The sequence below is a fragment of the Sus scrofa genome, chromosome 2 (assembly GCF_000003025.6).
Source record: "Sus scrofa isolate TJ Tabasco breed Duroc chromosome 2, Sscrofa11.1, whole genome shotgun sequence".
Lineage (NCBI taxonomy): Eukaryota > Metazoa > Chordata > Mammalia > Artiodactyla > Suidae > Sus > Sus scrofa.
The window spans coordinates 39,094,262-39,111,409 of NC_010444.4; the positions used below are offsets into that span (position 1 = coordinate 39,094,262).

Sequence of the window (17,148 nt, forward strand, 5' to 3'; positions counted from 1 at the left end):
TGAGTTTCTCTGCTTGTAAAGTGGGAATCATAACAGTCCCTGCTTTGGAGGGTGTTGTGTGTGGCATGTAGTAAATACTTTATGAGTGTTAGCCACCGTTATTATTATTGTTTGTTTGAATTATTCTATGCTTACCTTTTAACTTCTAACTACTATTTTACTTTTGCAGGTACCTTAATGACCAGAAAGAGGGTAACCTGGATTAATTACCAGTATCCTAATCATTAGAAAATACTCCCTCTTTGTTGATAGAGGTTTATAAAGAAGTTTTTTTTGGGGGGGAGGGGGATTTGGTTTGGTGACATAGTCCCCTAATGCTTGAATGTCTCTGGATTAACTGGTGATTCAATTCCATTAACTCCTTTTCTGAAAATCTTGGGCCAGATAAATTCAGGATTCAAGTTTTCTTTTTTTTAATTTGAGAATTATAATAGCTAACATATACTACACATTACATAAAACCCTCAGCAGCACCTCATAATCAGACATAATAACATTTTGGCAAAAACAAAAAACAAAAAAAAACCACTGATGTTTGATAGGATAGAAAGATTTTAAGAAGCCTTGCATCAGTTCATGCCAGGCTTCGCTGTCAAATAAATTCTATAAAACAACAACAAAAACCGGAGTTCCCATCATGGCTCAGTGGTTAACGAATCTGACTAGGAACCATGAGGTTGCAGGTTTGATTCCAGTGGGTCAAGGATCCGGTGTTGTGGTGAGCTGTGGTGTAGGTCGCAGACGCAGCTTGGATCCCACGTTGCTGACTCTGGTGTAGGCCAGCAGCTACAGCTCTGATTCGACCCCTAGCCTGGGAACCTCCATATGCCGTAGGAGCAGCTCCAGAAAAGGCAAAAAGACAAACAAAAAACAACAAAAACCTTTGATTTTCTGAGCTTTGGGAACTTCAGAATCGCGGAGGAGTGTGGACTATATTAGGCTTTGGGCTGGCAGAGCTGGGCATCTGACTCTCTGGTTGTGACCGCTCCTAGGAAAGTGCCCAGCTGCAGCCATTTGGCATCTGACACCTGTTGCATGTTCTGCAGGTAGGCTGTACAGGGTCCATCCCTCTGGAGATGGGAGAGCAACTCATGGCCTCAGGCCACAAGGAAAAAAAAAAAAAAAGATGGGCCAGGTGCAACTCCCAGATAGCGTTAGCCTGACGCAGCCTAGAAAGGCAGTGATAAGCAGTGAATCATGGTGGGTAAAACTCCCTCTCATGGCTTCCCAGCCATTTCTCAGGCCCTTCCCCCTGTGGGGAAGGAAGAAAAGCTCCTACCAGAGGCCACTCTCGTATGGCTGTGTATGCCTAAACACCCAATGGCCGGATTGATTAATGTCATATCTTTAGTAGGAGTTCCCGGCAGACCCACCACAGGCCTAAAGATGGCTCCTGCTGAGCCCCCAGCATGAGGACAAACGGTTAGGCTAAGAGTGCAAGCTGGCATGAATAGGCCTAAATTAGGCCGGGCCTAATAACCCGTTTACTAACACCTGTATTAGTCTCCATCACTCGGGGCGAACCGCTGTCGGACAAGCTGTAATCCCATAAGCTTTTCATTTGCATACCCCTCATTAGCTGATTAAAACTTGAAGAAGGCAGGTTTCTGCAGCTGGCGGGCCCATTCCTTCACACACCGCCTGCCTGGGTGGTTTGGGTAATGAAGTCATGTGGGTGGATGTGAGGTTTATATGTATGGAAGGGATTAAGAGTATTAGAATTTGTGTGAGCTGATGTTGCCATATTCTCTGCACGGGAGCCCAGTAATTGGATGGGAGGAGAAACGGCAGACCCATTAGTTTTTTCTGTTTACTCAGGAGCAGGGTGCTAGAGATTCAATTTTGCTTTCTTTGGCGCCCTCGCCTTTGTGAAGCGGGCCTGCTTTGTCTCCTCCGGCCCTGAGCACCTCCAAACTCTGGCCCCGCTAAGGCGATTCAGCCACAAAGGAGAGACGTGGGTGCCTAGGGGCCCAGGGAAGAGAAAATACAGCCCTGACTCAAGTACTACTTGAAGGCAGTCCCGTCCCGCCTCATCCAATCCTGGGAGAGAGAGAGAGAGATAATTGAAATTTATCAACACTTCTGGGGCCTTTTTTTTTTTTTTTATTAGTTCTCCACATTTGGGATTAACAATCCTCAGCATCAAACACGCCGCAGGCTCCTTCTTTGGGAAATGAATGGTTAGAGATTTCGGAGACTTAACCAAGCAATTGTTGTATTTGCTGGGTTTGCATAATTTTAATAGACAAAAAATAACACGAAGGGGGGAAAAAATCCATTTCCTGTGCTGTTTGTACAGCTGGAGACAGAGCTCCTTGTGCTCGGTGATGTCAGAGAGGCACCATTGTCTGGCCCCTCACCCGACCATGCGGACCCGCCAATGTCCTTCACAAACCCGGAGCGGGCAATTCTGCAAACTTTGAAGCTGAACATTGTCTCCAAAGTGCAGGAGGCGCCACAGACAGAACGATGTTTATTCATCAGCAGGGCTGGGGTTTGCAAAGCCTGGACATGAGGACTCCCACCAGCAAAGGGTGCAGAAGAGAGAGGTGCATAAGCAGGAGGCCAGAGCTTGAAGCCAGAGAAGAGAGGGAGAGAAGGTGGATGGGGATGTTTTATTTTGCATCCGTAAAAATGCTGGAGAAGGCTGGGAGAATACTGCCACTCAGACTCTGTGAAGGTTTATTTTATATTATCAGGTTTTTTTATTAAAAGCCCCAGCCCTCGACCACCCGCCCCAAATTCTGATGTGGAACTGAACTCTACAAATAGTTTTTACCACCTGCTGAACTATTCTCTTTCAATTGGGTTTATATATTTTTTAATATCTTTAATGAAGGACAATAAAACAAAAATCAAACAGCCACCCAGGGCGAGTCTGAGGGTCAGAGTTAGGTCATTTGCAGGATTTTTAGCGAAATCATTCAGCAAGATCAAGGAATTCAAATAAGACCCCTATGGGCAACAGAGAGAGAAACTGCAGTACCAGTTGTTATAAAAGGTTTCCCACAGCAAAAAGCAAATCCTTAAAGACAAAACACCAAGCCAACAATCCAGGAAAACAAATAAAATACCATACAATAACCATTCTATGGGCACTTTTATGTATGTTTTACCAATCAGTAAAACAAAAATTTGCCATTTCTACTTCCCTCTGCCTGTATGATTTTAGTTATTTTTTCCATTCCTGTTAAAGCAATTGGATTGCCTGTGCTTGATGCTCAATTCCGCTAACATTTTGGAGTCCATACTCATGGCTGTGTTTAAGGGAGGTTTAGAAAGAGGCTCAGGCAATAAAACAGCAAGATTTCAGCCACTACCCAGCATTACCAAATGGGCATTAAAGGAAATGTGGTTAGAAAGGTAGTGAGGAAAAGGGAATAAGAGCAAGTTCTATCTGGGCATACATAATGATTCTTGAAGACAGAGGTTCATCAGATATCAAGAGAAGGATGAATCGTAAAGGTCCTCAAATCCAATTGTGCAACCGACACTCTAAATCCCCTAGAGAAGAATTTAGTACACCTCCTTATCTGTTCCAAGCATTGGGACCCATCATCTTCTTCAATTTTTACGATTTTAATCTACAAGTTTGATGTCCCAGTCACTCGAATTCCCCTCAAACTTATCTTTGCATAATAAATCCTCGGTGGGGAAGGGATTTAACATTTTTCGAGCACCTACTTATACCACACAACAGATGCCAAACATGTACTATTCTGTGAAGTGGGAATAACTGTTCTCACTAATAGGTAATAAAACTGAAGCTCAGAGAGGCCAAGCAATGTGCCCAAGGACACACAGCCTTTAAAGAGATCAGCCTAATTCCTACTCCAAACCTAGTGGTTTAAAACAACCACTTTATTATTTCTCATGATTCTGTGGTTTGGCTTGGGGGGTTATGCTGGTCTGGGCCGGCATGGTGGAGCTGGAAGGTAGACCAAGAGGAGGGTCTCACTCACAGATCTGGGCTGCAGCTGGGGTGGCTGGGACAGGCGATCTCCCTGGCAGTCCATCTGGCAGGAGGCTGATGCAGACTTGTTCAGACAGAGGCAGCCTTTCAAAATAGCAAGGGCAGAAGCTGCAAGACCAACTGAGGTCTAGGCTCAGAGCTCATGGTTACTTCCCTTTTCTATTGATCTAAGCAAGTCACAAGGCGGGCGTTCCCGTTGCAGCACAGGGGGAACAAATCCAAATAGTATCCATGAGGACACAGTTTCGATTCCTGGCCTCTCTCAGTGGGTTAAGGATCCAGCGTTGCCGTGAGCTGTGGTATAGGTCACAGATGTGGTTTGGATCCTGCTTTATTATGGCTCTGTTGTAGGCCAGCAGCTATAGCTCTGATTTGACCCCTGGGAACTTCTATGTGCATTGGGTGTGGCTCTAAAAAGACGAAAAAAAAAAAAAAAAAAAAAAAAAAAAGCAAGTTCAAGGCCATAAACAGATTCTGCCTATTGATGAGAGGAGTTGTAAAGAATTAGGGGCCATTTGCAACATAGGGTCTGTGGTTTATGCTCTTTCCTCTCAAACCAGACAGTCCTATGTTCCAATCTTAGCTCTGCTAGGTGTTAACTGTGATGCCTTGGGAAAGTGAACGAATCTCTTCCTATTAACTCAATTGTAAAATGAGGATAATAACAGGACATTTTTGGAAGGGTATTTATAGGAGTTCTCTTGTGGCTCAGTAGGTTAAGGATCCAGTGTTATCTCTCCAGTGGCTCAAGTCGCTGCTGTGGTGTGGGTTTGATTCCTGGACCGGGAACTTCCACATGCCACAGGCATAGCCAAAAAAATAGGATATTTATGAAGATTGAGTGTATGGATATATATAAAATACTTAGAATACTGCCTGGTACAGACTATACAAGTATCAATAACTATTATTGTTGTCAATTTTGTGAACCCATATGTTATCCTGCCTATCTCAATATTTACTAATGTTTAGTACATACTAAGGCCTAGGGACATTAAAAAAAGGAGTTGGTGGGATATATGCAATATTTATTTACCACCTGCTTATGCAGGCTTTATGCTGGGTGCTTTACATTTTCATTTAATTCTTATAAAAATCCAGTAGGGTAGGTGTTATTTCCCTGGTTACAGGTTACTAAGGTAAATAAGACATGGTCCTGGAGTTCCTATCATGGCTCAGCAGTAACAAACCCAACTAGTATCCATGAGGATGTAGGTTCAATCCTTGGCCTTGCAGAGTGGGTTAAGGATCCAGTGTTGGCGTGAGTTTTCGTGTAGGTTGCAGACGTGGCTTGGATCCCGAGGTGCTGTAGTGGCTGTGGTGTAGGCTGGCAGCTGTAGCTCTGATTCAACCCCTAGCCTGGGAACCTCCATATGCCATGGGTGCAGCTCTAAAAAAAAAAAAAAAGACATGGTCCCTTTCTTCAAAAAGTTCACACTCTGGTACCACAGGCATTATCAAAAAAATAACATTTATTTGGCTATTTCATGACACACTCGTGTGCATTATTAACTCACTGGAGCTCAATGGCAGTTTTGTCATCCCTATTAAGTGGCTGCTGAAGACACTGGTGTGCAGAGAAGGTAAGCACCAGACAGGCTGGCAGCCAAGGTAGAGAAGAGCCTGCTGTCTTCTGCCCTCCACTGCAGGCATGTCTGTGATGCCCCCAGGGTCTCCTTTATTAAAATCAGCATGTGCCATGTGAGGAGGAAAGTTGCTAAGAAAAACTTGACCATAAATTGGTAAGAAAAACTTGGCCAGACAGCAAAACAGCCAAATGAGGCATAAGATGGTCAGCCTTCGTGCATGCCACACCCCACCCCACCCCTGAGTCATAAAGCTTAGAGTTGTTGGCTGAAATCATTTTTGGATGTGGTGGCCTATTAAGCAGATATGGCAACACAAATGGGCCATGGCCTCAGGACTAGGGCTGTAGAGCTGAGATCATAAAAGGAAATTGTTCTAAAGCCAGCTTCATTTGTGATCAGTTCACAGATACGAAGCAATAAACAAAGACTAGGATGGTCACTATCAGGCCAGATGGGAACACCAGGGATCCTCCACTTAACTTATGGTATCACAGCTCCTAACCAAGACTAGACTGCTATTTGTGGCTCCCTTCGAACATTGGAGGGCACTAACATAAGCCTTCAGAAAGAGCAGGAGTTGGAATCCAATGGACCTGGATTTTGATCCTGGTGGTACTACCGTGCACTGGGTAAGTCCTTCGCTTTGTGGGTCTCGGGGTCTTTGTCAGTAATAAGAGCAATTCTATCAGTGTGTGACTGTGTGAGGTCTCGCACACTGGGCACCCAGCACAGTGCCTTGCGTGTGGTCAGCTCTTACTGGTAAAGGTTCGTGGCCCCTGGGGATAATTAAACAGAAAACTGAAGGAAACTAAATCCTGAGACAGTGGGATTCCAGTACCAGCTCTGTAAAGACTACCTCTGGACATCTCTCAAGAAAGATTCAAACAGCCAACCTTGTTTAAATTAATCGTATTCTGAGTTTTCTGTCACCTGCCGCCAAACCTATATAAGATACTAGATGGTGAAATGCCTGGCACTTAGTAGATGCTCAATAATTTTAGTTTCTTTTTCATCTTCCCGAGCAAGTCCATTCTTGTTACCATCATTGGAGAGCCTTTCTTAAATTCAAATATGGAACAACAAATTTCATAGACGTGCTCATTTCAAAGTCATTCACGGGATTCTGATGAAGGTCCAATGAAATAATTCTGTAAAAGTGCTTTATATGTTGTAAAAGTCTATCTAAACAAGAAGCCTCGAGATGCTTCCTGGTACAGCCATACCTTTCTCACCAGCCTCATCCTTGTCCTTGCTCCCTTCTCCTGACCATCCCAATCCCCCCCTCCACACACCTATTTTCCAGCCCCACCAAACATAATACCTCACACACTAGGTCCAACTTTTTTTAACCGATGGCAGAGAAGAACAAGTACATCTGGAGACGAAGCCTGAAGCGACTTTACAGAAAAACCCAAAATTTCTTGGAAGTACTAATTTTAGCTTAAAACATTAATTTAAAATTTCATTCTCTTCCACTATATTCTCCTATTTACATTACTAAGACAAAACTATTTAAATCACTCAAGCTGGAGTAACTTGGGACTTTCAGAACTGCCCAGACCCAGATCTGAGAAGGAAGCCCAACTGTGTCACATCTCTGTCTTCAGTGCTGTTTCTTCTGCCAGAAATGCCTTTCCTTGAACTAGGCCCTCCTAGCTTCCTCTGTATAAGTGTTCTTGATGCCTTTAAGTAGACTTAGTTACTCTCTAGCACGTGGGACATCTCCTTACCAGCATACTTAAACAATTATTTCTAAACTTGTTTTGGGGGTGGGCTCTTTAATGGGGAATGGGCTGTCTCCTTCATTAGTCTACAGCATCTTCCAGGAAAATGACCATCATCTTGCGTGATTATCAATCTACATCTACCATACTTCCCTCCTCCTTAGGGCCTGGCACCATGCCTCACCCGTAAGAGAAGCTCAGTCAAGACCAGAGAGGATAAATAAATGAATGTTCAACAAGTAAGTCCAAAAGGGGCAGCTTTGGGGACCTTCATCTCAGACTTCACCCACCATGCACTGTCCAGTTTGGCCTGGGTCAAGGCCAGTCATGACCTCTTCCATGTATGTGGCTAACGACACTTCTACACTGGGCCCTGAAACTTTCTACTTGTACAATAGAAAGATAAAGGCAACCACTTCCAACTCAAGGCAGCCCAGCTAGGAAAATCCACTGCCCATGTCCCAGTGGTCTCTGAAACGTCAATACCATGAAGGTTGACGCTAAGCCCCACACATCCCCACGTTATCAAACACCCGTTTGCTTCATGTTTTGTCTGGTCTGTCAGCACCATTTACTGCCGAGCAGGTCCCTTATCTTTATTGATCACTTAATTTATCTTTTCTTAACTTCCCTTGCACCGTCTGGTGCCGTGTGTCCGTCTGTTGAGGCTGTCATGACTGGTTTGCTCTTGAAATAATAGGGGCAGCAGGTGGTGTGACTAAGTCGACCCTTGGCAGAATGGAGGATCATTCCCTGTCCCTGTCTCAACCTGCCAGTGCGTCTACACCCTCCCAGCTGTTCCACATTAAAGCAGTCAACTGTGACTTTACAGTCCGAGTTTTACACAACTGTTTTACAAACCGGGAAGAGGGTCTTTTGTCGCAAATCCTTTGTCAGGCAGCAGAATGGGGGGAGGGGGGACAGAAAGCCAGTTCAGAGACTTGGTGCATTTTAATGACTATGCATATAGATGCATACCCCTTTGCTTTGGTAAAGGAGGTGTGGGTTGGGGGTGGGAGGCTGGCTGGGAGGAGAGAGAGCAAGCTGACTCCTTGCTCTGGGGACAATTTTGTAAGAGAAGCAACTGCTCTTTCAACACTTCCTTCAGCTTCAAACAGACCCTCTTACTCCATGAAAGCCTTATAAAGTGAAAATAAGTGCAGTTATTTAGAGTCCTGAGTCTTAGCATCAGTACCCTGGGGGCAAGTGTTCTGCAATTGAGAAAACAGCAAGAAAATTATGCCTTTGGGACTCAGATGTCAACTGTCTTTATGATTTGGAGCTTGTAAGCACATGTGAGAAGAAATAAGACTAAGTGAAAAAAAAGCACAGAGTTTTGAATCGGAAAGATACAGGCTCTAAAGTTAAGGGATTTTTTTACATAACTCTCTATTAACAATATGGTATATTAAAATTTCTATTTCTCTTTGCAAACAATGCAACAGACAGGATTAATATACAGGTAGCTCATACAACTCAATATCCAAAAAAAATAAACAATCCAATCAGAAAATGGGCAGGAGACCAAAATAGACATTTCTCCAAAGGAGACATATAGATGGCCAACAGGCACATGAAAAGATACTCAATATTGCTAATTATTAGAGAAATGCAAATCAAAACTATAATGAGGTATCATCTCATACAGGTCAGAATGGCCATCACCAAAAAGTCTATAAATAATAAACACTGGAGAGGGTATGGAGAAAAGGGAAACCTCCTACACTGTTGGTGGGAATGTAAACTGTTGTAGCTGCTATGGAGAACAGTATGGAGGTTCCTTACAAAATTAGAAACAGAGCTACCATATGATCCAGCAATTCCACTCCTAGGCATATATCTGGAGAAAACCATAATAAGAAAAGATACATATACCTCAATGTTCATTGCAGCACTATTTATAATAGCCAAGACATGGAAACAAACTAAATGTTCATCAACAGATGACGAGCTAAAGAAGATGTAGTGCATACATACAAAATGAAATATTACTCAGACATAAAAAAGAATGAAATAATTCCACTTGCAGCAACACGGATGATCCTAGAGATTATCATGCTAAGTGAAGTAAGCCAGGCAGAGAAAGACAAATACTATATGATATCACATATATGTAAAATCTAAAAAGTGATACAAATGAATTTATTTACAAAACAGAAACAGACTCACAGACATGGAAAAAAAAACTTATGGTTACAAAAGGGGAAAAGGATATGGGGGATGGATAAATTAGGATGGGATTAACAGATACATACTACTATATATAAAACATATAAGCAACAAGGATTTACTCTACAGCATTGGGAACTACATTCAGTATCTTGTAATAACCTACAATGGAAAATAATCTGAAAAAAAAAATATAGAACAGGATCATTTTGCTGTGCACTTGAAACTAATACAATATTGTAATTCAACTATACTTCAAGAAAAATCCTATTTCTTAAGATAGACATCTCTTACATGCACCCCTATGTTCACTGCAGCACTATTCACAACAGTCAAGACATGGAAACAACCTATGTCCATCAGCAGATGAATGGATAAAGAAGATGTGGTAGATATACACAATGGAGTACTACTCAGCTATAAAAAAGAACAAAATAATGCAATTTGCAGCAACATGAATGCAACCAGAGATTTTCATACTAAGTAAAGTAAGTCAGAAAGAGAAAGGCAAATACCATATGACATTACTTAAATGTGGAATCTAAAATATGGCGCAAATGAACCTATCAACAGAATAAGAACAGACTCAAAGACATGGAGAACAGACTTGTGGTTGCCAAGGGAGCAGGGGAAAGGGTGGGACGGACTGGGAGTTTGGGATTAGTAGATACAAACTACTACATTTAAAACGGATAGGCAATGACGTCCTGCTGTATAGCACGGGAACTATATCCAATCACTTATGACAGAATGTAAGAGAAGATAATTTGAGAAAAAGAATGTATATATATGTATGACTGGGTCACTTTGCTGTACAGCAGAAATTGACAGAACGTTGTAAATCAAATATAATAAATTTAAAAAAATCTTTGATATTTACCTCTGTGAAGTGGTCGATTAATCAAAACATTTAGATAATTAGAATTCACATCTCCCTCCCTCTCTCTCTCTCTGCACACCACACCCACACACTGAGCACACCTTACATTTTAGTTGTAAGCTAAAAGCCAAGGAAAAGATGATAAACTTAATTTTGTGAAAAGAGTGCATTAAAGTCAAGAAACCTTTCATTCTCTCTTGTTGATACTAACCAGCTGGTTGAGTTTAGGCATATTACTTAAGGATTATGAGCTTAGTTAGGAGAAATCCTTAAAATTTTATCAGACTGAATCCATAAATATATAAAATATTATACATCATGGTTAAATAGAGTTTATTCCAAAAATGCAAGTCTGAGTCAACATTTGAAAGTTAATCAGTCATGCTAATGGACTAAAAACAAAATGCTCTATGGTTATACTAAGATGTAAAAAAAAAGAAGAGGAAAGCCCTTGACAAAACATATATTCATAACATTTTTAGCAAGCTAGGAATAAAAGAGGACTTTCTCAACTTTATAAAAGGCCATCTCTGAAAAACTTAGAGCTAATATTACACTTAGAGGTAAGAAACTGAATGCTCTTCTTGCTAAAACCAAAAAGAAGGCAAGGATGTTTGCTCCCAATACTATTATTCAACTCTGTACTAGAGATTGTAAAATCAGTGCAACGATGCAAGTAAAAAAAATAAATAAATAAAATGCAAACAGCTGGAAAAAACTAAAACTGTCTTTATTTGCAGACATCATGGCCATCTAAGTTGAAAATCCTACAGAATTCTGAATTTTAAAAATGCTAGTAGAAGTAATGAATGAATTTAGCAAGATTGAAACATACAAATCCATATACAAAAACTGATTGTCTATAAACTAAAACAATCAGAAATTAATTTTTTAGGAGTTCCCTTTGTGGCTCAGCAGTAACAAACTCAACTAGTATGCATGAGGATGCGGGATCAACCCCTGGCCTCACTCAGTGGGTTAAGGATCTGGCATTGCCATGAGCTGTGGTGTAGGTTGCAGATGTAGCTGGGATCCCTCGTTGGTACGGCTGTAGGCCAGCAGCTGTAGGCCAGTGGCTACAGCTCGAATTAGACCCCTAGCCTGGGAACTTCCATATGCCATGGGTGCAGCCCTAAAAAGCAAAAAACAAACAAACAAACAAACAAAAAATGAAAAAAACTTACTATATTGTTACACTAACAAACACAGTGAAGTATTTGAGGAAATACAGACATACAGATCTGTGGTACAGAGGTTCTACAAATATGCCCAAGATAGACAGTCAATTGATTTTTGACAAAGATATCCAAGTAATTCAATGGGCAAAGTATAGTCTTTTCAGTAAATGACGCAGGAAAGTAGAACACTTATATGCCAAATAAAACAAAATAACATTTAAAAAAGTCTTAATTCTTACAACATCTACAAAAGTCAACACAAAATGGTCACAGACTTAAGTTTAAAGCCTAAAATTATAAAATTCCTAGAATAAGGTATGGGAGAAAATCTTTGTGATTTTATAGTAAGCAAATACATCTTAAAACAGACACAAAAATACGAACCATAAAAGAAAAAAAAAACAGACTTAATACAAAGTTAAAATTTCTGTTATTTAAAAGGCAGTATTAAGAAAATGAAAAATCAAACCATAGGCTGGGAGCAAATATTTGCAAGAATGTCTTGAATACAGGTTGTCTAAAGAATGCTATAACTTCATGATAGGGAAAAATCTTTCTTAATTGGTAAAAATTTGAACAGACACATTACAAAAGAAGAGATGTGGATGGCTGATAAGCATATGCAAAGATGCTAACCTCATCAGTCACTAGGGAAATGCCAATTAAAACCACAATGAGATACCAGTTATTAGAATGGCTCAAAGAAAACAAAGCTGACAATAGCAATTGCTAGAGAGGATGTGGAGCAAGCGAACTCTCATACATTGCTGGTAAAAATATATAATAGCTTTGTCACTTTGGAAAACAATGCGACAGTTTCTTATATGGTTAAAAATGTACTTACCATATGACCCAGCAATTCCAATTCTAGCTATTTAGTCAAGGGAAATGAAGATACATGTAAAAATAACAATATATGCAAAAGAAATATGTAAACAAAACCTGAATGGAACTACTTATAGCAGCATTATAATCACTAAAAATTAGAAATAACCCAAATGTTCATCAACTGTGAAAGGGTAAACAAGTTTTGTTACATCCTTACAATGGAATACTACTCTACAATGAAAAGAAATGAACTACTGATTCATGTAATGAGTATGATGAATCTCAAAAGCATTATGTTGAGAAAAAGAAGTCTGACACAAAAGGTTACATGCTGCATGGTTTCATTTATATGAAAAAATTTTAAAGCAAAACTAAAGCAATAGGGTCAAAGTTGGTTAGCATGAGGCAACTTTGGGGGGATAATAGAATAATTTATACCTTGAGTGGTTGGTGGTTATGCAACTGAATACAAAGCAAAACTCTATGTAAATTATACCTAAAAATTAATTTATTTTTTTAAAGTGTTATGGATGATACTGCCTATAAAATTCTGGAACAAAACCGATACAGGGATAAGTCCACCTCAAAAGGACCAGGTATGCTTATGCAGCCACAGCAACATGGGATCTGAGCCGCATCTTTGACCTATGATGCAGCTTGAGGCAATGCCAGATCCTTAGCCCACTGGGCAAGGCCAGGGATCAAACCCACATTCTCATGGATACTAGCCAGGTTCTCAACCCACTGAGCCATAATGGGAACTCCCAATATTTGTCTTTTAATAAGAATCTGTGAATGCTATGGAAAAGTACCAACTAGTTAGTAAATATGCTGTCAGAACAGGTAACAGTTGTAGTGATAAGAATAATAAGATGCCTCAAAAAACCAAAACATGCAGAGCCTATTAAAAATAATTGTCAAACTTTATTAAAGAACAGTAAGGAGTTCCTGTCCTGGCTCAGTGGTTAACAAATCCCACTAGGAACCATGAGGTTGCGGGTTGGATCCCTGGCCTTGCTCAGTGGGGTAAGGATCTGGCATTGCCATGAGCTGTGGTGTAGGTTGCAGTCACGGCTTGGATCCCGCATTGCTGTGGCTCTGGCGTAGGCTGGCAGCTACAGCTCCGATTAGACCCCTAGCCTGGAAACCTCCATATGCCACGGAAGCAGATCTAGAAAAGGCAAAAAGACACACACACACACACAAAGAACAGTAAGTAAAAACTTGAATAAATGGTGAGACCTACCTAGCATGTCCTTCAGTGATAAGGCTGATTGTTTAAGATGTAAATTCGTCTCATATTAACCTATAAATACAATGAAATTTCAATAAAAATTCCAGTTGGATATTTTAAAATTTCAAATATAATTTTAAATACACCCAGAATATTAAGCTCTAAAAACACACTATAATACTTTGAAAAAGCGTTATAATCTGTGTAAAGGGCAACATGTTTGTTATGCAAGGTATTAGAACATATTATAAAACCATAGTGGTTAAAACAGTGTGGTACTGTGTTAACTACTTTCATATTCAGAAATATAGGAAAATATTTGGAACAGAATTAAAAGTCCAGAGACATACCCAAGTATACAATTAAGTATATTAATATGTGATAAAGGTGCCATTTTTAAATGTTTTTTATTTTTTTATTATAGTTGATTTACAATGTTCTGTCAATTTCTACTGTACAGCAAAATGACCCAGTCATACATATATATACATATTCTTTATCTCATATTTTCCTCCATTGTTTCCATCACAAGTGAGTAGATATAGCTCCCTGTGCTATACAGCAGAATTTCATTGCTTATCCACTCCAAATGCAATAGTTTCCATCTACTAACCCCAAACTCCCAGTCCATCCCACTCCCTCCCCTTCTCCTTGGCAACTACAAGTCTGTTCTCCAAGTCCATGAGCTTCTCTTCTGTGGAAAGTTTCATTCGTGCCATATTAGATTCCAGATATAAGTGATATTGTATGGTACTTGTCTTTCTCTTTCTGACTTACCTCACTTAGTATAAGAGTCTCTAGTTCCATCCATGTTACTGCAAATGGCACTATTTTGTTCTTTTTATAGCTGAGTAGTATTCCATTGTGTATACGTATACGTCAATGGACATTTAAGTTGTTTCCATGTCTTGGCTATTATGAATAGTGTTGCAATTTACATTAGGGTACATGTATCTTTTTCAATGAAAGTTTTGTCTGGATATATGCCCAAGAGTGGAATTGCTGGGTCATATGTTAGTTCTACATTTAGTTTTCTGAGGTACTTCATAGTGTTTTCCATAGTGGTTGTACCAATTTACATTCCCACCAACAGTGAAGGAGGGTCAAAGGTAGCATTTTAAAATAGCAAGGAAAAGGTCTAAAGTCCATTAGTCAATAAATGGAACTAGGACAACTGGTTAATCATTTGAGAAAAAAGTTAAATCTTTACTCCTTATGATATAGCCAAATAAACTTGAAATGCATTAATTATTTAAATGTAAAAGATAAATATTCAAACAATCATAGAGTGGAAAAGGACTTATGATGTTGACTTCTTATACAGATCTATGAGGAAAGGTTCAGAGATTAATATACATATCGTTAAAACTTCCATGAGAAAAATATAGGAGTTCCCTGGTGACTCAGCAGATTAAGGATCTGGCATCATCACCATTGTGACAGAGGTTTAATCCCTGGCCCAGAAGCTTCCATGTACCATGGAAGTGGTCAAAAAGAAAAGAAAGAAAAATATAAACAGCATTAAAAGAAGCAAATGACAAGAGAAAACACATTTGCAGTATGATAGATTACCAAAAGAAAAATATTTTTCTTATAAATTAATGAGGTAACCATTTAGCAGGAAATATAGGCCAAAGATAATGAGGAATTCATAATATAATTTACAGAGACAGAAAATACACATAAGAAAAGATATTTAACTTACTAGTAATCACATAAATGCAACTTAAAATTTGAATTTAAAAAAATTTTATGGATACTGCCCTCAGTTTCTTTGTTATACTGATGGATATGAATTCATACAATTTTACCACCAGCTAATATAATACTTAGATGATACCCACCAAACCTCAGAAATATTTATATCTTTGACCCAGAAATTTCCCTGCAAGGATCTGATCTTATAAAAAACATTGTTCAAGTGTGCAACTGCAAGGATGTTCAAAAGAGTACTATTTATAATTATGAAAACTTAGAGCTGAAATATAATAGAAGGTTGGTTTAAGATTTTATGAATGTACACACAATTGAACTGCATCCTTTGCAAACATAAAAAAAAATTGATAAACAGAAACCTCAGCTGAATAAGACCAGAAGAAGGAGCTCTCATGCTCCACAATAACTGCAGAGCCCAACAGGAAGAAGACCGACCTCCTCTTCTTTCCTGCTAACAACATAGCCAATGAAAAGCCACGAACTCTTTGTTTACTCCCAACTTCCTTTTCCCCTCTATAAAAGCATTCGCTGTCTCTTGCTGTGCAGAGGATTTGCTTGTGGCTTGCCATGGCTGCAGAGCCTTAATTACAATTCTTCGTTGATCTCAAGTACCCCCATTGTCTTGGAGAAATAGCTAGTTTTAGGTCAATGCAACCATTAAAATGATACCATAAATATATCATAGAAAGATGTTCAAGTAGAAAAGCAGGTGTGCCATGATCCCATTAAAGAAAAAAGAGTGGAAGAATACAGGCTAAAATGTTAACAGTGATCTTCCTTCCTTCCTTCCTTCCTTCCTTCCTTTCTTGTATCTGCATTATCTAAATTTTCCAGGGAGTTCCCATTGTGGCTTGGCGGAAGCAAATCTGACTAGCATCCATAAGGACACAGGTTCAATCCCTGGCCTTGCTTAGTGGATTAAGGATCTAGTGTTGCTATGAGCTGCAGTGTAGGTGGCAGATGTGGCTTGGATCCTGAGTTGCTGTGGCTCTGGCATAGGCCTGAGGCTACAGCTCCAATTTCACCCCCAGCCTGGGAACCTCCACATGCTGCAGGTGCAGCCCTAAAAAGATGAAAAAAAAAATTAAAAAAGCAAAGAAAAAATAAATTAGTTTTCCAAAGTGAAAATTTTCACTTAAAAATGATTGAATTGGTTTTATATTGTTTATCTTACCTGTGTTATTCACATGCTGACTAACTGTAATAATTACCTTCATGCCTATATGATTCTATATGTCAAATTAGGGCCATGTTCTTATCAAATTAGGGCCATGTTCTTATCATACTGCATTCTAAATATTTAGCTAACTATGTGTCTCCAGCAGCCTTATTCATTTTTATTATGTAACAGAATATCTTGCATATGTGATGAATAAACATTTAATTGGAAAAACTGGGTAAAAATTGAACTGATATATCACCAAAAAAAAAAAAAGACTGTGATGACAAATTCATGAAAAGATGTTCACTTTTATTAGTTATTTAAAGAAATACAAATTAAAATCACAGTGATATGCTATTTCACACTTATTAGAATAGAATGGCTGAAAATATGTTTACATGACAATATAGAATACTGGTAAGCAATAAACTCCCATACTGCTGGTGGGAATGTAAAGTGGGAAACTATTTTGGAAGTTTTTCTTATAAAGTTAAATATACAATTACCCAAAGACTCAGCAACCTCAGGTATTTACTCAAGAGATATGAAATCATGTATCATGTATGCAAATGTTTACAGCAATTTTATCTATAATCAGCCAAAACTGGGGTCAACTCAGATGCTCATCCACTGGTGAATGGATAAACAGATTGTATGTGCCTCATGTAAATGGAATACCACTCAGCAATGAAAGG

General features: G+C 39.4%; 1 long non-coding RNA gene across 2 annotated transcripts in view; it reads right to left on the minus strand.

Annotated features, from left to right (window-relative positions):
* LOC110259291 overlaps positions 1-17,148 on the minus strand; it is a 135,056-nt gene that overhangs the window by 39,965 nt on the left and 77,943 nt on the right. For both annotated transcript variants that reach the window (XR_002341549.1, XR_002341548.1), the window contains exon 3: positions 13,588-13,647. This is a non-coding gene — a long non-coding RNA (uncharacterized LOC110259291). The remainder of the gene's footprint in view (positions 1-13,587; positions 13,648-17,148) is intronic.